Source organism: Lithobates pipiens, unplaced genomic scaffold, assembly GCF_037356315.1.
Source record: "Lithobates pipiens isolate NorthernLeopardFrog02 unplaced genomic scaffold, aLitPip1_a1.2 Scaffold_8, whole genome shotgun sequence".
NCBI lineage: Eukaryota > Metazoa > Chordata > Amphibia > Anura > Ranidae > Lithobates > Lithobates pipiens.
Window position 1 is genome coordinate 38,544,568 of NW_027507903.1, and position 25,918 is coordinate 38,570,485.

The following is a 25,918-nucleotide window of genomic DNA, read 5'->3' on the forward strand; positions in this document are numbered from 1 at the left end:
TTATCATTGAAAGTGAAAGGAAAAGAAAATCCCAAATTTTGGGTTGTCCTCAGAAAAGTAATTGCGGGGGAATCTTGCAATAGAGACTTTAGGGTCCCCAAGAGATTCCCTTAATTTACAGGGATTCCCTCTTTCTGTGTTGGCTATAGAAAGGAAGTGAAGGAGAAACTCCCCAATGGGACACAGATGGCAAAAAAATTATCTGACAGGGGCCATCCCTTTACTCTATTCAAAATGGAAAAAAAAAAGTTTGCCTAAAACTTTACTTTTAACTTTTATGTTTTTTTTTAATTTATTTTTATTTTTTATTTTTTTTTATATACACTATCACTGCACACATTTTAGCTTCTTTGAATATTTTTGTTCTGCGTGGATGAAATTTATAAAAAAAAACAACAACTTTAAAATGAAAAAATAAAAAAGAACATCACTGCTAATACGCTACAGTTAAAGATCACAAAGGGATGAGCTGAGCTGCTGTATAAGTCTAAGGTAGCAAGATGCTGAAATCAATTCCATGTGTGAAGGTTGAGCTGTTCAGAAAAAAAACATTCCGCAAAACGTGCAGCACCAGGCATAAGAGCAGAGCTTTTGAAATCAGACCCCTGCCGCTAACATAAAAGGTAGTAAGGTTTGCTGAATGAGGAGCGCCAATTACCATGTGACTGCAGATTGATAAAACCAGAATCCTTTGCTGCTCAGTCGATTGACTAGAGGTGTGAGATTTGGGGAGCATTTCGCTCAGGGAAAAACCTACATGCAGTCCAAGCAAGATAAAAAGAAAACACTGGAAAATCAAACTCCCACCGAATTCAACAAAAGACAATCAAACCCGTTGATGCATGCCTGGCCACTGAGCACCATTCTGGACTATATGCAGACGAGATCCATTTTTAGTGGTGATTAGTGTGTGATTCAGGTTAGTCATGAGATATAATACACTGTGCTCCTCACCTAGAATATATATTCACATGGCTCAACCTGAAAGGCAGAAAAATATTACCAAATGAAATGCTGGATTATCTGGACATGTGAATAAAATTACTGAACCCTGCATCTTTTTTTTTACAGGGGGTCCCCGGGTTACAAACAAGATAGGGACTATAGGTTTGTTCTTAAGTCTAATTTGCTTGTAAGTCGGAACAGTATAATTTTCTTATTTTTTATATTATTTTTCTTATTCTTTACTTTTTTTAATTACCCTTTAAATTTAATTAATTAATTAAATTATTATTTCTTCTTATTTTTTTTTTATTTTTTTTTATTTTTTAGCAATTTTTTTTCACTTAACTTTATTGCTATCACACAGGAGAAAACAATTCCCTGTGCGATAGCAACTGGAGGTGACAGGTTCTCTTTATTGACTCTGTCACCTCCAAAACAGGAGTCCTAGCATTGTGCTAGATTTCCTGTCACAGCTGAGAGGGGAGGAGCACAGCTCTCCCCTCTCACTGTTTACATCGGCAGCAGGGACAGGAGACAGCAGAGAGAGGTATGTGGGGTGGGGGGGGGGGGGGAGACACATTTTAAAAGCGATCTGAGTCCAGGCAGGCCGGTTGGCCACGGTGCACCTCCGCCGGCAGTGGCGCAGGAAAGGCTGGGGATCTTGGAGGCTTCACTAGGCCGCGACCACGATGGGCAGTTTTGGTAAAAAAAATCACAATAAGCAATATTGATTGGTTTGCACAAAAGTTATGTCTACAAAATATGGACTAGATTTGTGGACTTTTAATTTTTTTATTGTTTTTACTGGTAATGACGGTGATTGGCAATTTTTAGTGGGACTGCGACATTGTGGCAGACAAATCTGAACCTAAGTGACACTTTTTGGGGACCAGTGACACCAATAGTGTGATCAGTGCTAAAAAAAAATGCACCGATTACTGTATAAATAACACTGGCAGGGAAGGGGTTAACTACAGGGGCGATCAAGGGGTCAACTGTGTTCACTCAGTGTCCCACACATCTATTTCATGAAACGACGTACAGGTTCGTTGTTTCACGCAATAGAGTCACCCTGCCGCAGTATGTATGCCGTGGGCGGACTTTAAGTGGTTAAAGAAGAACTTCACCTGGGGGATATTGTCCCCCCCACTCCTCTTCTGCGCCCCCATATTTAGATATCTCACATGTGCCGCACGTTCTTGCCAACATCTTTCGAGGGGTCTGCCTCCACCATTAACAGAGCAATTTTCATTGAATGGAAGAGGGGGTGCGGAAAGTGTGGGCATAGTTGGCAATTTTGACAAGTGACTGCGACAGATCCAGTGCTGGTATGTACAAGAACAGAGAGAAGAGCAGAGCCATCTAAGTGCAGCAATATAAAACGTTAATTCCAAGCAACAGAATAAAACTCACAAGATAATGACGAGTCAGCACATTCATTATCTTGTGAGTTTTATTTTATTTCTTGGAATTAATGTTTTATATTTCTGCACTTAGATGGTGCTGCTCTTCTCCCTATTCTTGTTCCCGCAGAGTTCTTAATTGAGCTGGCAGCTGTCTACAGACAGAATTTTACTCCAGAGACTTTGTTTTTATATTGACTTTTTAAACCCATATCCCATGCTCTTTCCATCCAGTGACTGAGTGTGCCAAAGATTGTTTGTCTTATTTGTAGTGCTTGTATTTACCCCTGCAGTACAAGAATATTATGGTTGCAGAAGTATGGAGGGAGTCTATGGAGGCAAATCTTTGTTAATAACTTGGTAACTGCATACCTGGGAATTTATGTCATGATTTTGATGCTAAATACTGGGGTTATGACTGCAGCTAGATGCTATAAACCCAGTATTTCAGTTTTTCCCTTTAGGCGGCCAGCTTTCCATTAAAAGTGATCGCCACAGATCACTTTTAGAAGCAGCAGGAGAGGTGCCCCTCGCGCCCTTTCCATGTGGTCCTTGAGCTTACGTTACTGATTGGTGAGCCTGGGAACCATCTGGCGTCGTCTGTGTTTTTCTATAGAGATCAGCAATGGCAAGATATGTCACTTTCGGTGTTCTATCAGAAAGCCGCTACCCATCAGAAAGTGCAACCACCGCAGCCATTATGGTGCACCCACACTCGGCCACACTAAGCCTACAGTCTGAAGTCGCGAAGCGCACTTATTTTTACACCCACCGAAGTCTTGCATTTAACACTTATTTTTTAGCAGTAAACTCAGCTTATATCGTGAAATACAGGATTTTGAAATCTGTCAAGCTGTTTTGATGTTGAATTGTAAAAGCAGTGGTGTTCTGTCAGATTAGCAAGCCTGTGAGATCAGCAGGCTTGCCGATGCTTTTAAAATTCAACATCAAAACAGTGTCACGGATTTCAAAATACCGTATTTGACTATATAAGCTCAGTTTACGTTTATGCATTTTCTGATGGGTAGCGACTTTCTGACAGGACACTGGCTCTCGGGCCATGATGTAAACATTTTATTTTTCTTAATGCAAAAGGTAATTTTTTTTTTTTTTTTCTGATTTGGGGTCTTTTAGGACCTGTCATGCTGCATTGTTATCACAAGGGAAAACAAATGTAAAAAATGTAATAAAACAATTATTTATTTATTTTTTAGAGCGCCCTCGTCCCTACGCACAGTAGTGAAAACATACATAGGTCATGCCCACATATGTAAACAGTGTTTGCACCAGACATGAGAGGTATTGCCGCAAACGTCTGAGGGAGAGCAATATTTCTAGCACCAGACCTCCTCTGTAGTTATTAAACTGGACATTTTATAGATAGGCAACTTCTATCCTCATATTGATTAGTGGTTCCAAATTAATAATAACTACTGCAGTAGGGAACATATACAAAAGATACTCTAAGCATCTTTCCAAATAACTGTTCTTCTTTATTATGACGCATTTGAAGGTTTTTATACACATGATTACGTAGGTATCACATTAATATTACAATTGTACGTTTATGGTAACAAGGGGCATTACATAGGCAGGCTAATTCTAATCAGGACTCAAAAGAATACAAACATGTACAGAAAACATTATTAGTGCCGTCTGCACAGTGAAGGCAGTGTGCAATACATACAAAATAGAATACAATTATATACAGAACTTACAAATTTCCTTAACATTATAAATTGACAACCTGTAGAACGTTTTAAAGCCTTGCCTATGGAGATTTTTGTGTACCGTAGTTTGGCGCCATTCCACGGGTCTGCGCAATTTTAAAGCATGACATGTTAGGTGTATTTACGCTGCGTAACATCATCTTCCATATTATACAGAAAAATATGTATATTTTAAGTTTTTTTTTTTTACTTTATTAAGTCGTGTCTAATTTATTAAAGTGTATTTTTTCCTAAAATATGGCGTTTGAAAAAAACGGTGCACAAAAACAGTGTGACATACAAATTGCAACGACCGCCATTTTATTCTCTAGGGTCTCTAAAAAGAAATATATAATGTTTGGGAGTTCTAAGTAATTTTCCAGCAAAAAAAAAACAAACAAACAATAGTCATAAAATGGTTGGGTCCTAAGTGATTACATTATAGTAATTTTTAGGGCTGATAGGCAAAATACTGTCAGAAAAAAGGCAATACAAGCTGTGAAGTAGTGTGGGGGACATTTATTAATGCAAAAATCGTGTCTTTTCATGCATCTTTGAGGGAAAAATTTTAAAATACATAAAACCTTTGAAGCTGAACCTTTGAGACAGGAGTCATGTGTATTCTTCCTTGAATCTTGGTGTGCTTTATGTATTTTCTCCAGATCTGTGCAATAGTCTAGTGTGTTCTATGCTGTGCAGCTTCATGTTAATTTATAAACTGAAGTATAGTAAGCACAGTTTACTGTGGTCATTTAGAAAAGGAAGGGGCCAGTAAATTAAATATTTACTAGCTCCTTCCCCCGCTCTCCATCCCCCCTGCAGCAGCCAAGGGGAGGGGAGAGGAGAGGAAGGAAACCAGCAGCATTGTAGGTGGGGGAGCCTGGGCAGTAGGAGGAATCGGCACCGCACAGAGTGATTAGGGTGTGCTCAGGTACACCTGGCACACACACTGCACACACACACCTATGTTTATGGCTTTTGATAAAATTTTGATTAAAGTTTATGTGCCTGGCGTTCAGTTTTAAATAACATGCATGGGTATGCATTAAAGCTGATCTTACAAAAAAAGTAAAATGTTTGCAGGCTGACTCAGTGATAACATTAAATGCCAGCACATACTTAATGGTGTTTGCTTTTCTTATACCATGAGAACTAAGATACTGCAGATGATATAGCAGTGTAAAATTGGCCAGCAACAGGACAGTTTTATTCAGGGATAATAGACCTAACTTGTGTATAGCTAACTTATATTTTATTTCAAAAATCGCAATAAGCGTATATTGATTGGTTTGTGCAAAAGTTATAGCGTCTACAAAGCAGGGAATAGATTTATGGCAGTTTTATTATTATTATTTTTTTTTACTAGTAATGGCGGTGATCTGCGATTTTAAAAGGGACTGCCACATTGCAGCGGACAGATCAGACACCTAACTGACATTTTTGACACTTTTTTGGGAACCAGTGACATTATTACAGTAATCAGTGCTAAAAATATGCACTGTTATTGTACTAATGACACTGGCAGGGAAGGGGTTAACATCAGGGGCAATCAAGGGGTTAAATGTGTTCCCTGCAGGTGTTTTCTAACTGTATGGGGGATGTGCTGCCTGGGGAAACACAGAGATACGTCTTCCTGCATAGCAGAAAGACAGGATCTGTGTGATCTCCCCTGCCAGAACGGAGATTTGCCTTGTTTACATAGGCAGATCCCGGTTCTGTCACCGCAGGGAACAATCGCGGATGGCCGACGGACATCGAGCCCGCCCCACTCGCTGACTGGCTCCCTCACTGGCAAGTGGGCACACGCACCTACAAAATAGCGTTCCCGAGCTGAGTAAATAGGTATGCAACATGTCATACCTTAAATTTCCTTTGAAATGGCTTCAGTACCCTATATTTTCTATAGGTGACACTTCAAAAGCCCCCTATAGGTCATCAGTTTAGTGTTATGAAGAAGGTCTTGTGCAGGAATTTTTGCTCTAACTCGATATGTAACATGTGCATCACAATTAAAGTTTTCACACGTAAGCGCTCCAAAATTGTGCATTTACGTTTGTGTATATATGAGGGAGGGGGCTTCAACATTTTTTTGAGGGAGATTTTATGTGCTTGGGTGTAACTTTATTTTTTTTTGCAAAAAATATATAAATTCTTTTGATTAACTTTATTTTTTTTCATCACATAGGGGATAAAAAGTCCCCTGTGTAATGATTTTTAGGTGATAAACGAGCACTCTTCTTTAAAAAAACGAATAGTGTGATGTTGCAGCAGCAGCTGTTTCAAATCTAGTGATTGATAATTGATAGTGATTCACAAAAACCTTATTCCTGTGAACAATCAGCTCTTGCTAGTAATATAATGTATCAACTTCCTTAGATAAATTATTTTTACATAAAACACAAAAAAACACACAAAAACCCCACAAAAACGTGAAATAGTGTTTATAAGTCCTATGGCAATTAATATGAAGAAAAACTTTATTTGCAGATAACAGGCTCCCGTGGTGTAATTCCCACATTGAGTGACTTGTTATTCAATGCGCTCTCCCAAACACCTTGTGGTAGTTAAAGTGGTTGTAAACCCTTACAAATCACTTTGACCTACAGGTAAGCCTTAATCTAACCAAGAAATATCTCCTAAACCTATACAGTTTAGGAGATATTTACAAAAAGATAGACACCACTGTCTACGGCGCATGCATTATTCATAATGAGCTAGTATGCTATGCATACTAGCTCACTATGCCTTTGCCTTGCAGGTTGTTTAAAAAAAAAAATAGCCTTTACTTCCTCTTTAAGTGAAGGTCCCCACACACCAAATGTAGTTGACCCTCAGAGTCATATGAGCTTAAGCGGTCTCCGTGACCAGGAAATCAACCAACTGGCTCTGATCATTCCCTCCTTACAGCATCCCGTAACTCCAAGGATGAATCTTGTGGCAGTCAGAAAGCGGGCTCCACATAGCATAAAAATTATTCTTTATTAAAAGCCTTCAGGCAGGTTCAGCATACAGCAAATAAACTTATCAAACCCTTCCTCTACAGGCATCTGTATCAGCACATAAAACATATAAAACTGCTCAGGTGTTTTAGCGTACATTCCACCTAGAGCTCTGCATCCTATCTTGACACGTTTCGTCATTAAATATGACGTCATCAGAAGTATCTTTATCTGGGCATGCAGCCTGGCAGGCCAGGGGGGAATGAGCAAGCACCCCCCCTCCTAAACCATACCAGGCCACATGCTCTCAACATGGGGGTGGGTGCTTTGCTCCCCCACCCCAAAGCACCATGTCCCCATGTTGATGGGGATACGGGCCCCATCCCCACAACCATGGCCAGTGGCTGTAGGGGTCTGCAGGCAGGGGGCTTATTAGAATCTGGAAGCCCCTTTAATAAGGGAGCCCCCAGATCCTGTCCCCATGTGAATGAGTATGGGGTACATACCCATTCACAAAAAAGTGTCAAAAAGTGATAAAAACACACACAGTTTTTGACAATTCCTTTATAAAAAATAAAATAACATTTTTGTCTCTTGATGTAAAACCATTGTCAATCACACCGCACCCAAAAAATAAAAAACACTCCCGCTGACATAAAGGCTGGCTGCCTATTGCAGGCTCCGCCATTTTTTGCAGGTCTTATATATGTAAGGGGCGGGGTCACCTGGCTATGTCACCTGGTGACACCGCCCCCTTGTGATATTGCTGACCCAGCATGCTCCAGTCTGTGACGTCAGAAGGGGCGGTGCCAGATTCCAATAAGCCCCCTGCCCGCAGACCCCCACAACCACTCACCGCGTTTGTGGGGATGAGGCCCTTGCACATCCCCCCACCCTTCCTGACCTGCCAAGCTGCCTGCCCAGATAAGGGTCTGGTATGGATTTTGGGGGGGGGGGGGTTGGGCAAAATGCATTTTTTTAAAATAATTTTGGTGTGGGATTCACCTTAAAATCCATACTAGACCTGAAGGGGAGCCTGATATGGACTGGGGGGACCCCATGATGTTTTAAATTGGATTTGACTCATTTTTTTTTCTTTAGAAATGCCATTTTTGCTACAGCATGTTCTATACATGCTACAGATGCACCACTAAGCAGACTAAGGGGACCCCCGGGCACTGTATTTAAAGGAATTTTTCCTTTTTATTGTTGTACTTTAACCATTTTAAGATTGGGCCTATTTTTAAAACTTGCTGTTTACAAGTAAACAATATTTTTTTGCTAGAAAATGACTTTGAACCCCCAAACATTATATATATTTTTTCCAACACCCTAGAGAATAAAATGGCGGTCGTTACAATACTTTCTGTCACACTGTATTTGCGCAGCGGTATTTTAAGCGCATTTTTTTGGGGAAAAAATACACTTTTTTTTACTTAAAAAATAAGACAACAGTAAATTTAGCCCAATTTTTTTGAATATTGTGAAAGATAACGTTACGCCAAGTAAATTGATATCCAACATGTCACGCTTCAAAATTGCGCCCGCTCTTGGAATAGTGACAAACTTTTACCCTTAAAAAATCTCCATAAGCGATGTTTTAAAAATTCTACAGGTTGCAAGTTTTAGAGAAGGTCTAGGGCTAGAATTATTGCTCCCGCTCTAACAATTGCGGTGATACCTCACATGTGTGGTTTGAACACCATTTTCATATGCCGGCGCTACGCATGTATGTATTCGCTTCTGCACGTGAGCTCGGTGCCACGGGGCGTGTTTAAAAAATGTATTTATTTTACCTTTTATTTTTTATTTTTACACTGTTCTTTTAAAAAAAAAATGTCACTTTTATTCCTATTACAAGGAAATTAAACATCCCTTGTAATAGAAAAAAAGCATGACAGGGCCTCTTAAATATGAGATACAAAAGAGGAAAAAGAGAGGGCACCTCTCACACATTTATTGATAAACCAAAAAATTTACACTCACATATTCCATGAGCAAAACGAGCATTTAAAAAATGTAGGGATCATCTGATTTATTCCGTCATATTTTGCAATCCAGTCCGCAAATGTCCTCTTGCATCTCTAAGCGTCTCCACTGATAGATGTTCAAATTTGCCGGCTGAGGTGGACGCAGAGTGTGTAGTCCCAAAGCGAGGCTTGGAATACTGTGGCAAGCAGGACGCGTGGCTATGACATCATTTCCTGGCGACGCGTTTCCTGAGCGCTCGGGTCGTGATGGAGGGACGCCCGCGCTCTTTCATCAGGACTGACAAAGGGAAACATTAGACATCGGCACAAGTAAATACTATGAAATAAAACAAGTCAGCTATGAACAGGGAAGCAGGGTTGCCATAGAAAAGTTGGATTGAGAAGGAGGCTTGGTTAACAGTACAGGAAATGCTCAATGTAAGGGCGGAAATACACTCCACTGTGGACTCAGGAAACAATACTTAAGATGGCGCTGCCTAACCCCTGGAAACAAGTTTTTTAAAGTTTCTTTAAACAGCAAGTAATATGCAATTAGGGCTGAATTTCAGTGGCTATAGTCTGATAATTACTTATTATATGGGCAATTAGTTGCTCATAAGCCTTCAAATTGGCCACTTTTGATTTTTCCTGTTCAGCTCCCATAGACTTCAATAGGGTTTGCTGTTCGGGTTAGAACTTTTCTCCTGTTCAGGAGTTTTACTGCAAATCAAACTTTTTCTGAGCCTCTCCCATCCTATGGAATTCCCAACCCCAATCTGTCTGACTATCTCCTACTCTGTCTAGTAGCCTATCCTGCCCCTGCCTTATAACTGTACTTTTATTTTCTCCATTGGCTCATCACCCACAGTTATTACCTTTTGTATTACTTAAAGGGGTTGTAAAGGTAAATGTTTTTTCACTTTAATGCATTCTATGCATTAAGGTGAAAAAACATCTGACAGTGCCTGCGCCCCCAGCCCCCCCATTTTACTTACCTCACCCCTCGAAAGTCCTGCGCTCGTCCACCGACGTCCTTTCCACCATTCAGCCTGGTCGCTGATTGGCTGGAGTGGATGGATGGAAAGCAGCGCAGCCATTGGCTCACGCTGCTGTCAATCACATCCACTGATGCGGAGCGCCGGGGGTGGGGCCGTGTGATACAGCGAGCGGCTATAGCCGCCGGCTGTATCACGGGAGCGTGCCCGCAGATGCTTCTCACCATGCGAGGGAGCTCGCATGAATGTGAGAAGCATCTGCGGGAGGAAGCAGAGACAGCCACCGAGGGACCCCAGAAGAGCAGGTTGGGGGCCACTCTGTGCAAAACGAGCTGCACAGTGGAGGTAAGTATAACATGTTTGTTATTTTAAATAAAATAAAAAAATCACTTTACAATCCCTTTAACCCTCACTCTTATATTGTAAGCTCTAATGAGCAGGGCCCTCTGATTCTTTCTGTATTGAATTGTATTGTAAATGTACTGTCTACTCTCATGTTGTAAAGCAATATACAAAAAAATCGCTTAAATTAGTATCCAGCAGGCATGCATAAGTGTATTAGATAGATAACGTGTATCCAACACAAGGACAGGTCAAGCTCATCAGGGTTACAACATTTAACATTTTTGTTGGATAAATTCCTTGCATATTTGGTATAAATCAGCAAAGTGGAAGGAGTTATGAATTGGTGAGGAGGCCTGGAAGAGAGATGAGAATTAAGTGTTGGAAGCACGAGAATACTAAAAAAGAAGAGATAAGGAAAAGAGGGGAGGATTGGGAGGCCAGGAAGGTTGACAGTCTTAATTTCCCAGTATGGTTAACAGCAATCATCAAATTTCAATGGTCAAAATTTCCCTAGAAGAAAGTGAGTGACCCATAGTTTCCAAAACACAGGGAAATTTAGGCATAGTGCCTTGCAGTTTAGCCATAAGTCTCCCATTAACCATTTCCGGACCACTGCACGCTGATAAACGTCCTAACTTTGAAGAGGAATATCGCTGTTATGGCAGCAGCTAGCTTCGCTGCAAGATCATTTTTATCGGTGGTGGGAGAGGGGCACCTTGCTCTGTTTCCCTCCACCACTTACCTGAGCTGTTGGCAGTGGTGGAGGCGTTCGCATCCCCTCACGTCAGGGGGATGCGCCCCCACCCGTCTCCATATAATTTTAAATGACAATTTTTCTTTTTTAATGCATTTTAGTGTAAATGTTATATGTGAGGTCTTTTTGACCCAAGATCTCGTATTTAAGAGGTCCTGTCATGCTTTTTTTCTATTACAAGGGATGTTTATTACCTTGTAATAAAAATAGGTGTCAAAATAAGAAACAAAAGGTAAAATAAATATGAAAAACTAATATTTTTTTTAAATGCACCCTGTCCCTCTGAGCTCACGTGCAGAAGCGAATGCATACGTGAGTAGCGCCCGCATATGAAAACGGTTTTCAAACCACACATGTGAGGTATCGCCGTGATTGTTAGAGCAAGAGCAATAATTCTACCTCTAGACCTCCTCTGTAACTCAAAATATGCAACCTGTAGAATCTTTTTAAATGTCGCTTGGAGTTTTTAAAGGTAAAACGAGCGGGTAGGCATTCCATGAGCGGGCGCAATTTTTCACAATATAAACAAGTTTTACTGTTGAAAGGGCGCTAATGAGAACAATCAGGTGAAATAGATTCAACTCATAAAATTAGGAAATAGTTCCTAATGAACTAAATTATAGTGGATAACTGTAAATACACCAGCCTAACTAAATACAAAATATAACATAGTGATTAACATACAACAAACAGTGAGCCTGCTGCCAATTGATCCCAAATTATTGTAAAAAGCTATTGTGCACACACAGATTCTGTGTGATCTGGAATTAAACAACAAAGGGTAGAAACAATATAGAAAATCAAATGTCCTTATTGGTCCAAAGAGACAAAATTAACACATGTGAATGAATAAAATTTCATTGTGGTAAACTCTGTTGAGAAATCTTCCAATCCTGGAGATAAATGTACCACCTTCACCGGCTACAATTTCACCCAAAGTGCTCAGTAAATGGATGCCAGCTTACCAGAGGATGTTGACCTTTTTAATAAAAAGAAGGTCAAATGGGCTTTAGCAAGAATATGCTTGCTGCAATGTTGTGGACTGGATCAGCCCCTCACACCGTTGGGACTATCAGGTGGGATATGAAAAAATGCAGGAAACCAAAATAGTGTAATCCTGTTTAATAAAACAATTAAAAACAATACAGAGTGCCAAGTGGCTGCTTACATTGTTAGTGTCCTAGCCCGGCACTGAGGCTCGATTGCTTAGCAAAGACGTGGACGCTTCCTGAAGACGTGTAAACAAAACGTACACGAGGCGGTACTTGGTCACGCGATTACATCATTTCAGGTCCCTCTGGTTGTTCGCTGTCGTAGGTGGAACGCACCCCAGCCAACAGTCTTCACTGCGGGACACACATCCACTCCTTTGCTATGCAATCCAGCCTCAGTGCCGGGTTAGGGCATAAACAATGTAGGCAGCCACTTGGCACTCAGCCTACTAATATTACCGTTCTCATTACTAAAATCTTGTATATAGTCCCTTATCATCCCCTCCAAGAGCTTGCATACTATTGATATTAGGCTAACTGGTCTGTATTTCACAGGGATGTATTTTGGGCCCTTTTTAAATATTGATGCTACATTGGCTTTTCTCCAATCAGCTGGCACCATTCCAGTCTGTAGACTGTCAGTAAAGATTAGTAACAATGGTCTGGCAATTACTTGACTGAGTTCCCTAAGTACCCTCAGATGCAAGCCATCTGGTCCTGGTGATTTATTAATGTTAAGTTTCCCAAGTCTAATTTTAATTCTGTTCTCTGTTAACCATGGAGGTGCTTCCTGTGATGTGTCATGAGGATAAACACTGCAGTTTTGGTTACTGAAGTCCCCCGAATCCCTCGTGAAGACTGAGGAGAAGAATAAATTCAATACCGTTGCCATTTCCCCATCCTTTGTAACTAGATGTTCCTCCTCATTCTTTATGGGGCCAATATGGTCTGTCCTCCCTTTTTTACTGTTTACATACTTAACCACTTGCCGACCAGCCGCCGTCATTATACAGCGGCAGGTTTGCATGATCCCACGAACCACTATACATCGGCTTGTGGGACCAGGATAGCAGGAGCGCGCTGACAACGGCCATGAGCGATCGTGATCAGGAGGGACAGAACACGGAAGTATGTGTGTAAACACACAAATCTGTGTTTTGTTCTGAGAGGAATGACAGATTGTGTGTTCCTATTGGCTAGGAACCACGATCTGTCACTTGCTCTAGTCAGTCCACTCCCCCAGAATCACTAGAATTACCTCCCAGGGAACACAGTTAACCCCTTGATTGATATATATATATATATATATATATATATATATATATATATACATACACACACATACAGGTGTGTGTGGGGTGCTTAATATATACAGGTGTGTGTGTGTGGGGGGGGGGGTGCTGACATATATACAGGTGTGTGTGGGGGAGGCTGAAATATATACAGGTGTGTGGGGGGGGGCTGAAATATATACCAGTTCATGGGGGGCTGCCATATATACAGGTGTGTGTGTGAGGGGGGGGCTGACATATATACAGGTGTGAGGGGGCTGACATATTTACAGGTTTGGGGGGGCTTACATATATACAGGTGTGCTTGGGAGGCTGAAATATATACAGGATTGAAATGGGGAAGGTGAGTGCATACAGGTGAGGTGGCCAGTGTGTAGATTCGGTCTGATGACCCATAGGCAAGCCTTGGGGAATGTTGGTAGTCAGGCTCGGGGGGGGGGGGGGGGGCGGGGGGCCCAGGTCTAAAGCTTTGTAAGGGGCCCACAATTTTCTGACGGCTGCCCTGCCTATTGATCCTGAAAGGTTTATTGAAGGGAGCAAAGTTGTAGATATCGAGAGCTTTGGATTTATTGTGAATATCTTTCAGGCCTGATAGGGATGCAAATTGTGTAAGGCTCTTTTTTAGGTTAAGAAAGGGCTTAGTAAGTGTCAAGATAATGTGATCTACCAGAAGGCTCAACTTATATTGGGGGTCGTCTAAGGAAATTCCTAAAATACCAGTGGACTCTGTTACGAATTGGGCCAGAGGGATTGCAACAAAAAGAACCCCAAAGGCCCCTGTCGACATAAATCCCTGACCCTTGAAACAAAAGCCCACTTTAAAAAAAAATGCTCCTATGGCTGGGACACGTTACTGCTGGTCTCCAATCAACTACAAAATAAAATGAAAAACAAAAAACCCTAATAAAATAAAAAAAAGCAAAGGGGTTGATTGCCCAAAGTGCTGACAATCCAAATGAAAGTACAGTTTCCTAATTGATCTTAATCTCTCCCGATTATGCTTATCAGCTTTTCCTACAACAGCTCAAATTCAATGGCTGCCCCCCCCCCCCTTTTTATGTGAAGAAGCTGGCTTATTGAAATCCCCCCTTATTGGCCTTTCCAAGCTTGATGGCCATATTTGAAAGGCCAAGCAGTGCATTATGCCATAAAAGAAAAAATCCCAAAAGTAAATCTGCTCATAAATGTGCCAAGCCGCAAAACTTGAACCTGGAAGATTCACTCTGAACCAATGATAACCTGTTTCCCTGAAAATAAGACCTAGCGTGGTTGTCGGTGATGGCTGCAATATAAGCACTACCCCCCCTCCAAATAAGCCCTAGTTAAAGTCCTTGTAGGGCTTATTTTTCAGGGAAACAGGGTAGCAGTGAACCTGACCCTTTTTTCCCACTAGAAGCATAAATATAATTATAATGCACTTAGTATGTACACTAGCTGGTTTTAAACTAGCACTGATAAAACTAACACAAGGAATTTTTCCATTTTAAAATGTATTTCTGCTTCTGAAATATACAGAAAATGTAAAAAAAAATATTTTGAGACATTATCACCAAAGAGAGCTTTGTTTACCTCCACCCTTCCCCCCTGAAATAAAAAAGCTGAAATGAGATCACCTCTTTAGTATATGAAGGGTAAACAGCTATGAGAGATGAAAGTGCATGTTTGCACATTACCGCAGCAACAAGTAAGCCTCCAACAAGCTAATAGGCTTGTGCAATTTGTTTCGTAACGAATCGAAATTCGGCCAAATTTTGCATCTTTCGGACATTCGGATGCATCCGAATGTCCGAATAAAAAAATAACGAATAACAACGAATACGAAAGAAATATAATGAATGAATTCGAATGAATTCGGCATGATTCGGTAATTCTTTAAAGATCTAATGAAACAAAAGGTCAGCTCAAAGTAAATCTTATAGTCCAATGAGATAATTAATTTTGTGCCGGAGGTTGGATTACTGGCAAAGTGCATTCCTGAGAACTGAGTTAGAAGGGTGTTGTATTGTATTTGAGCCGAGGAGAAGAGACATTGTCATTGTGTGTGTTAAAAGATTCAATAAACAAACGACTTTCCAAACTATGAATCATTATCACGAATGTCTATATTTACATAAATAGCGAATTTCAACGAATACAAACGAATGAATTCGACACTCTACGAATAATAACGAATTATCCGAAAACGTATTAACGTAACATAACGAATATAACAGAACTAAATTATGTATTTTACGAATGACAACGAACCGAAACTAAACAAAATTTTCCGTTGTGCACAAGTCTACAAGCTAACATTAACGCATAATAACATGCATACACAATAGGATATGTTTAAAGGGTTGGTGGAGCTTAAATATGGGCGGGTGCACTTTAATATTTCATAATTATGTGTAAAGTGCACATAAAGTGTACAATCCAGTCAAGCGCTAAAATTATACATTTAAACCCAGTCAGGATATACAGCCTACCTGGGTCTAAAACCTTCATCACAGCATTGATCCTATACATACTTTTTAACAGTTCAATATCAACAGTTCTAGATCTGCAGTTGTCTGGCCTTTTCTGGGATCTTCCCTCTTCCCTGGGCTGTAATATAAAGAGGGAGGGCTCTGCCCAGAGAGCGCTGCCTGCATGGGAAGAAGACAGAGACACTGAGGGGGCTCGATCTCCATCTCATCCCTGTTTCTTAAGATGCTGTAGCTTTCATGGAGAGCTGAGTGTGACTGCTGTGCTTAACAGTCGGTTGGTAGACACAGGTAGCTCTTGGAAAAAAAAAAACACAAATAAACTACTACCTTGTTGAGATATGTCTGGGCAGCCTAGTTGAGTTCAATTGGAATTATTGCACTCTGATGTACTAAAGCGGAGTTCCACCCTAAATTGGAATTTCCACTCTTCGGATTCCTTTGGCACCTTTCAGGGGGGAGGGGGGTGCTGATACCTGTATAATCCAGGTATCTGCACCCACTTCCGGGAATAGCTAGCCGCAGATGCCCCCCCCCCCCCTATTGTGTTCTGGGAAACACACAGTTCCCAGAACACAACGGGGACCAGTGAAGATGAGCAGCACGCTCGCTCATGCGCAGTAGGGAACCAGGCAGTGAAGCCGCAACTATTCACTTCCTGATTCCCTCACAGAGGATGGCAGCAGGGGCAGCCAAGAGACAAGCGATTGCTCATCATCTGCTGCCGACATCGCGGGCACCCTGGACAGGTAAGTGTCCATTTATTAAAAGGCAGCAGCTGCTGTATTTGTAGCTGCTGACTTTTAATAATTTTTTTTTAAGGTGGCCCTCATCTTTAAAATGTTCAGTAAAGTTGCATCAACTGTTTCAAGCCTGGTCTGAAGTCATTTAGAGGGGTGTGTGAAGGTCCATGGCATATGAAAGAACAAGAGTAAAAAAAAAGCACATGTGGGGTAAGAAGCAAAGACATGGAAGGTCTAATCGGCAAGGCAAGGAGGAATGGAAACCAGAAATATTGCAAGGAGCATTGCAGTCACTTGTGAAGTGTGGTACCCGGTGTAGATGACAGGTTCTCAGGTAGAAAGGGAGTTGGGGTTCTGGCTCCCTCCCTAGAAGTCAGTTTCCCAAGGAAACCAGGACCTCATGCGTGATACAGAGACCTCACGCACCTGGCCGCATAGCAAGGAAGAGAAGAAGTCAACAAGTGCAGGCATGAGGTCTGCCCTAGGTGCACGGGGGGGGGGGGGGCACATTTTTTCACTGCGAGTGAGGTGACAGAGGTACGCTGGACTGGTGGAGAGGACACAGGCTCTGAGATGTCCCTCCTAAATGCAACATATATCAAGCTATGGTGTGTAATGACAAGGGACAGCACTTTTACAGAAGAAACTCTGAGTAATTAATTACTGCACACTGGGTGAGGCTCATCTCTAACCACCATAATGTTTGATTCTCACATCACCATGGTCCCCACCTGGTCATGTGTCTATTTACACACATAGACCTGTGGCTGAGCCCCACCCCTCCCTCTCCTGATTGGCTCACTGGCAGTGACTGACAGAATTGGGAGCCAAGGGCTCCTGCTGCTGCCTCAGCCAATGAGGAGTGAGAGTCCCCGGAGAGCCAAGGCTCTCATGCACATCTCTGGATCGAGATGAAGCTCAGGTAAGTATCGGGGGGGGGTGGGGTGGACAGGGCTGTTGCACACAGAAGGTTTTTTACATTCATGCATAGAATGCATGAAGGTTAAAAACCTTGAGATTTTAGAACCACTTTAACTAGTACATGAGTTACCCTATTTGCCGGTGTATAAGGCGACCCGGCATATAAGACGACCCCCTAATCTTACAGGACAAAAAGGCTTTTAAAACTGTACTTACTGTATAAGACGACACGGCTTTCGAGGCTTCCGAGGCTTCATATTTCTTCCTTCTTCCTGTTTCTGCTGGAGCCAATCACGGCGAGCGATGTATTCTATTAATGAATACAAAGCCTGCTTGGATTGGCAGAGGCTGTAACATCATCAGCCCGCACCTCTCTGACTCTCAAAGCCAATCCGAGCAGGCTACAGAGTAGCCTGCTCGGATTGGCAGAGGTTATTACTCCAATCCGAGCAGGCTCTGTATTCATTTGAATACATCGCTCACCAGGATTGGCTCGGCGGTATATACTGTATGTAGCCGAAGCTACATACAGTATTACCGAACACCCAGCCGGCATCCGAGGGGCTGACCCGGCGTATAAGACGACCCCTGCTTTTTGGCCAGTTTTTTTACATGTAAAAGGTCGTCTTATACGCCGGAAAATACAGTATGTTATTGGTTAAAGAAGTAGCTTGGGTATTTTTAAAATAGTGTGGGGGGAGAAACCCTATCTTTGGAAAACCTGTTCAGAAAAGAATATGGTGGCTGTAATTTCTGACCTCTCTGAAAATGCTTGCTGGCTGGCTGTTGTGCTAATACAGTTATGCTGATTTACCAAATGAGTTGAGAATCTTTACAAGAAATTGTGTGAATAATCACTTCATTTATCTAATCATGCAAAAAGTAAATTCTTGTTAAATGATTTCATCTGCACATGATTGGATAATTGACTTTAATGGTTTCTGAGGATATGACCTGGAACAAGTTTATAGATTAAAAGTTCAAACTTCACTCTGACTGTATAATATTCATCCCTGTTTTGGGTCTGTGGCTCAGAAAGTTTTAAAGCCAGAGAGAGCAAATCAACTGGTACCTTTCAAAGGAAGTCAATGGCAGTTCCCATGTTTCTTTCAATACAGGTAGGGGTTAATTTACTAAAGGCAAATAGGCTGGTCATTTTGCAAGAGAATTTTAACTTAGCGCAGTGAATGGGATTAAAATTTGCTTTGGATATAAAATCCAGAAGAACAGAAACAGTATCTTTGTTTGCCTTTGATTAGATGATCGAGGACAGCAAAGCTTCACTACATTCACTAGACTATGGAAAAGTCTCTTGCACAGTGAACAGCCTAGTTGCATTTAGTAAATCAACCCCTTAGAAAGACTATAGATGATGCAATTCTCTTACATTCTCAGTGTATTATGTTCTCCCGGTGGTGGGGCGCGGGGAGCCGTCTTTGCCGGGAGAACACAGCAATTATTGCTAGTGGCTATAGCCACTGGCAATGCTTGCATGCTAGAGATACGACATGCTGATTGTATGCAAGTCAATCAATGGATCGAATTAGGTACAATTAGCCTACCCATAGATGGATTCAATTTTGGCTAGTCCCTGCTGAACCAGTTGAGATTCAAACCATCTATGGCTTTAGTCCAGGGCCGATCCTAGGCGGATGCTTGGGGTGTTCCGCACCCATTCGCTGCAGGGGAGAGGGCGCCGAAGTGCCAGGGCACCTTCAGTTGCGAGTGTGCACCATTACTGCCCACTCACTCACCTGCCTGCTGGCGTACCCGATGCAGTATGCACATAGCCTTCTCACCTGCTAAACATCCACCGCTGCAGTGTGCACATCCCCCGCCCCGTTGTATAGCCCGTACAAGGAGGGAGGAGGAGGTAGGTTAGGCCTGCCCCACCTCCTCCCCATATCCCCCCTGTGCCCGCCCACAACCCCTTTCTGCAGCCAATCTGTGCCTGGAAGGGGTTGTGGGTGGGAGATTTCAAAGCAGTCAGTGCTCCTGTCTACATGTCGCTACCTGAGTGTGCCACTGAAGGCAATGCAGAAATGCAGCCCAGGGTGAGTGATCTCTTTCCTCTCTCTCTTCGCTAAATGTGCCAGTCTTCCAACCTTCCATGTGACAGTCTTCCAGCCGACCATGTGCCAGTTTTCCAGCCTACCATGTGCCAGTCTTCCAGCCTTCCATGTGCCAGTTTTCCAGCCTCCCATGTGTCAGTTTTCCCAGCCTCCCATGTGCCATAGTCTTCCAGCCCTCCACGTGCCAGCCTCTTCCATGTGCCATAGTCTTCCAGGCTCCCATGTGCCAGTCTTCCAGCCTTCCATGTGCCATAGTTTTCCAGCCCCCTATGTGCCAATCTTCCAGCCTCCCATGTGCCAGTCTTCCAGCCTTCCATGTGGCATAGTCTTCCAGCCTCCTATGTGCCAATCTTCCAGCCTTCCATGTACCATAGTCTTCCAGCCTTCCATGTACCATAGTCTCCCAGCTTTCCATGTACCATAGTCTCCCAGCCTTCCATGTGCCATAGTCTTCCAGCCTCCCATGTGCCATAGTCTTCCAGCCTCCCATGTGCCATAGCCTTCCAGCCTGCCATGAGCCTTAGTCTGCCAGCCTTCCATGTACCATAGTCTTCCTGCCTCCCATGTGCCATAGTTGTCCTTACTTATGCCATAGTGTTCCTTCCTACCTTCTAAGTGCCATAGTGCTTAGGGTGTCAAAAAAAACCCTGCACCAGCCCTGTTGAAATGTCAGGTGGGTGGCTGCGGGAGCGTGGTGCGGCAGCGTCCTCTGGGTGCAGGCATTTCCACATGGTGAGTGGGTGGCCCAGCAGAAGGAGGCTGCATCCGTGTAGAAGGTGAACACTGAGGGCAGCTGGGAGACAAGGAGAGAAAAGAGCTTCACAGCCTCCTTGACCCTCAAAGTGATGCTCAGAAGCATCCCCAGAGTCCCAAAGCCTGGACTCTGTCTCCTCCAACCACTCTGCTCCAGCATCAGCAGTAAGTCCTGGAGGACAAAAATGATTGGGAGGCGGAAATTGCCAGGGAACTGCTGGAAGGAGCAGCAGAACACCTCCCGGATCAAGAAGGTACTGGGCATCATACACTGACTCAGACCTACCTACAGATACAAATTAGGAAGGGGGACAGAGGAGGGACTGTGGATAGGGACAGGGCTAGGGGTCTCTGTCTCTCATCTCCCCCTGGTCTGTCAGCCACCCTCTCTCTCAGCCACCCTCTCTCTCTCATCTTCCTCGTCTGTCAGCCGCCCTCTCTCTCAGCCGCCCTCTGTCTCTCATCTTCCCCCTATCTGTCAGCCCCCCTCTCTCTTAGCTGCCCTCTCTCTTTCATCTTCCCCATCTGTCAGCCGCCCTTTCTCTCAGCAGCCCTCTCTCTCAGCCACCCTCTCTCTCTCATCTCCCCCCATCTGTAAGCCACCCTCTTTCTCAGCCACCCTCTATCTCATCCCCCGTCTATCAGCCATCCGCTCTCTCTCTCAGCTCCGCTCTCTGTCCACCAGCCTTCCTCTCTCTCAGCCCCACCTCTCCCTGAGACCCTTCTCTCTCACTCAGCCATGCTCTCTCTGAGAACCCCCCCCTCTCTCTCTCAGCCACCCTCTCTCTGAGCCTGCTCTTTCTGTCAGCCCTCCTCTCTGTTAGCACGCTCTCTCTCTCTCAGCTCCCTCTCTGTCAGCCCCCCTCTCTCTCATCTCTCTCTCTGTCAGCCCCCTTCTCTGTCCACCACCCTCTCTCTCAGCCCTCTCTCTTTCCACCACCCTGTCTCTCAGCCCATCCCTCTCTCTCAGCCCCGCTCTCTCTCTCAGCTCTGCTCTCTCTCTTAGCTCCTTCTCTCTATCAGCCCCCCTCTCTCTCTCAGCCCCCTTCTCTCTCTCAGTCCATCCCTCTATGTTAATGGTTAAATGGTTTCCACCACCCTGTCTCTCAGCCCATCCCTCTCTCTCAGCCCCGCTCTCTCTCTCAGCTCTGCTCTCTCTCAGTCCCCTTCTCTCTTACCCCTCTTCTCTCTCTCAGCGCCCTCTCAGCCCTTCCCTCTGTCTCAGCCCACCTTCTCTCTCTCCGCCCCCCCTCTCTCTCTAGTAGAGATGGCGTGCTCTGCAGTGTGTAGAGGGGTATCTAGGGCTATAATAAGGGTAACAGTATCTGGGGAGGTGTGATCAGAGTGGGGGGGTATCTGGGGGTGTAATCAGTGTAGGGGTATCTGAGTGTGTATGATCAGATTGGGAGATATCTGGGGTTGCAATCAGGGTAGGGGTATCGGGGGGGGGGGGGGGGGTGATCAAGGTGGGGGGGTATATAGGGGTATACCATATACTATATGGAAGAATTGATCAAAGTGGTAGTATTTGGAGGGTGTGATCTGGGAATTTATGGGGGGAATCCAGCCATTGGAAGTTTTAGTTGGCCTCAGCTGCCTGTGGCCAGTGAGGGTAAGCGAGGAATCCATAACTCCACCCCCTCATTACACACTGCCATTTACTGGAAGGCTGCATTTGGTGGGCACGTGTAGGCTGCATTTAGTGGGCACTGGTAGGCTGTATTTAATAGCCACTGGTAGGCTTCATTTGGTGGTGGGCCCTGATAAGGCTGCAATAGGTGGGCACTGGCAGGATGTGATTGGTGGGCACTGGTAGGCTGCATTTGGTGGGCACTGGTGAGGCTGCATTGATCTCTTGTATCATTTCCAAAGTTTCTGACCATCTCCTGTATCATGACTGCAGTTTCTGACATCTCCTGTAGTATGTCTGCAGTTTCTGACCATCTCCTGTAGTATGTCTGCAGTCCCTGACCATCTCTTGTATCATGTCTGCAGTCTCTGACCATATCTTGTATCGTGTCTGCAGCCTCCGACCATCTCTTGTATCATGTCTGCAGTCTCTGACCATCTCTTGTATCATGTCTTCAGTCTTTGATCATCTCTTGTATCATGTCTGCAGTCTCTGACTATATCTTGTATCATGTGTACAGTCTATAACTATATCTTGTATCATGTCTGCAGTCTCTGACATCTCCTGTAGTTTTTCTGCAGTATGTCTGGGGGCTCTTTCTAACAGACTTTCTAACAGAGGCCCTTTCTGTGTCCGTTAGAGAGACCCCCCCCCCAGGTCTCTGCTTCTCTTCCTGTATTTTGTTTATTGTTAAGAGATCATGGGTGGAGGCCAGGGTAATGAAGGCTCCTTTGTGGAGCATCTCTGTGTTTGAGTCGTTGCCATAGAAACATTTGTAAAGGGGAGGAGTTAGTAAGATGGTCACGCCTATGTGGGGGCGACAAAAATATATCTGCATCCAGGCGTCTGTAACCCTAGTCTATTAGTAATGTTAAAGTCAACATGATGTCACCCTATTTCTCTGAAGGTTTATTTGAGTAAAGTTGCTAGAGCCTGCGGGGTATGGGGACCACACTTGGAATAGACCAAATTTTAGGGTTGCCATCTTGAATCTTTAAACTTAGCTCATTACACAGGCTAATTAAATGTAAGTAAGGCAATGCATGAATATAATTACTAGCTTGATCAGCTGTAGAACCCAAAGTAATGCACACTGTTTGCTGCAAGTTCCATCATTAGATTAGATCAGATATGGGTGACAAACTCCCACCAGCTCCTCACAGTATAGGTGAGACCCAATGGTAGAAACTTTAAGCAAACCTTTCCAGAAAGGCACATGGGTTTTGAAGATGCTAGTTGTATGGCTAGTACACTGGCAGATTACAATGCTTTTGAATTACTGACCTGAAACAAATATGCATACCTGTAAGGTCAGAAAAAAGTCAGCCATCTTTTTTTGCATGCTTGTCTCAGGTAAATGACACAACGCATTGAAGCAAAGAAGATAACCAGAAAACATCCATGTCTGTCTCAGGTTCAGTTGCTGTTTCACTTCCTATACATATATGTTATTCGCCGCCTAGAAGCATATGTCGTCTGACAAAATACTTATGCATGTGCACTATTAACTGCTAAGCAGAACAGCATCATGCCATTGCCACCTATCAACACTTCCTATACATATGTAGCATCTAATGCTCAGCAACAGAATTCCCCATTCACTGATGTCTGTCAGCAGGGGTAGGTTGGGACCTTAAGGCCTATCAAAGAAACTTAGGCCTGGGGGCACACCTTAAAAACTCTTCAAATTTCCTAAGATAACACAAATGCAGTCTTCATCCAACCTATGGCTTTTATATCTAATAACACAACTTTAAAGAAAAGAACTATACTTTGCACTGTATTTATAACACATTCATGCAAATTCAATCAGATACATTATACCGTCTGATTTCTGCATTGTTGTGCTCAGTGAACAACATCTAAGATTTACACAACAGCGAAGAAACAGATGAAAATTACATACACAGTAGCTGTATGATGAGGATGGGAACCAATGGTCCAGAGGTGAAATCATTGTATTATCGAGTCCTCAAAATGTTGACTTTAGTTATGTAGTATTTAGAACACAATTGTTCAAACATAACCAGACAAATGATCCTGTCTGATTTCTACATTGTTGTGCTCAGTGAACAACATCCAAGATTTACACAACAGCGAAGAAACAGATTAAAGAAAATTACATACCCAGTAATTAGCCAACAAACAAGTGTTTCTAACTAAGTATAATGAGGATGCTGATCAGTGGTCTAGATCTGAAATAATAGCCCATCCTCAATATGTAGTGTTAAAGTTTCTATGAATAAAAAACTATATTTTATCATTTCTAACTCTAATGCTGCGTACACACATATCCGACTGTCCGCCGGACTTTCCGAACGAGCTACTTGCCCACACACGGCACTTTTTCAGCGGACTAATGCGGCGTACTAAGTCCGCCGGACTATCCGCCGTACTTTTGAAATGAACGGACTCGCCCACACACGCGGAGGAAAGTCCACTCATTTTGAGCGCATCTCCAGGTAGCCGGGGCCAGTGAAGGAGGCGTCGCTGGCCCCGTCACCTGGTATGGACTTAAAGGGGAACCCCTATGCTGAAAAATCGGCGTGGGGGTCCCCCCAGGTCCATATCAGACCCTTATCCGAGCACGCTACTCGGCCGGCCAGGAAAGGGGGTGGGGACGAGCGAGCGCCCCCCCCCCCAATGAGCTGTACCAGGCCGTGTGCCCTCAACATGGGGGGTGCCTTGGGGAAGGGGGGCTGCGCGGCCCCCCCACCCAAAGCACCTTGTCCCCATGTTGATGAGGACAAGGGCCTCTTCCCGACAACCCTGGCCGTTGGTTGTCGGGGTCTGCGGGCGGGGGGCTTATCGGAATCCGGGAGCCCCCTTTAATAAGGGGGCCCCCGGATACCAGCCCCCCACCCTATGTGAATGAGTATGGGGTACAATGTACCCCTACCCATTCACCTTTGAAAAAAAGTAAAAATAAAACACAACACACAAGGGTTAAAATAGTTTATTGCACAGCTCCGGGGGTCTTCTGTCTGTCTTCGGGGGTCTTCTCGCCAGACTCCTCCGCTATCTTCTGCTAGCTCTTTTACTAGCAGAGGAGCCTGGCTTTCTTCTTCGCCGCCGCCCTCTTCTTCCGACTTCGGGGGTCTTGTCCCCCTCTTCGGTTCTTCTTGCCGGGCCACTGCACCTTCTTCTAGCTCTTTTACAAGCGGTGGCCCAGTCTTCTGTCGCCGCTGTCTTCTGGCCTTCTGTTCTTCTCTCACAGGACTATAAAAAGGAAGTTCAATAGCCAGTGTGCCACCCTTTTGGCTCCTTCTGCTATTCTCCTGTTTATCCCATGTTAATATGAAAAACACATTTACTCCTCTAAGGAGAGGACTTTATCACGGGCAGGTGGCCATACAAAATATACAAAAATAAATCAAAAGATAATAATTATTTAATGAAAATAGTTAAAAATTAATAATACTAAATGCAGTACACATTTCATGTATTTACAGACAAAAAATGACATATATACATAATTTATCCTGTTACACTGAATATTTCATGTCCAATTGTATAACAATACCCTACAGTGGACAAAAGTCAGCAACCCAACGTGTTTCCAGATCTTAGATAAATTCTCTTCATCAGGAGTATATATAATTTGCATCAAACAGAAAACAGGAAATCTAAAATTAAAACGAAATCACATAACATTTAATATCTATATCATCAAAAAACAAGTAAATAATGGTATATACATAAGGGGAAAACTCAAAAGAAAAAAAGGGGGAGAGAAACAAGGAAGGAAAAAAAAAAAGAGGGGTAGGAAGGGGGGAGGGGGGAAAAAGGAAAGAGGGAAGACATACAACAAAAAGCACCACTCACCACTATGGTGACCAGAATCAATACACTGGACGGTATGAGGGATGCAAAATAACAGGAAGAGGAAACCTCTATCCAATCACTGGGAGATGAATTGTGAACTAGTGGGATCAGCAAATGTGACTCAAACGACCCATAAGACAGGGAACTATCTCATGTTAGTAGAAG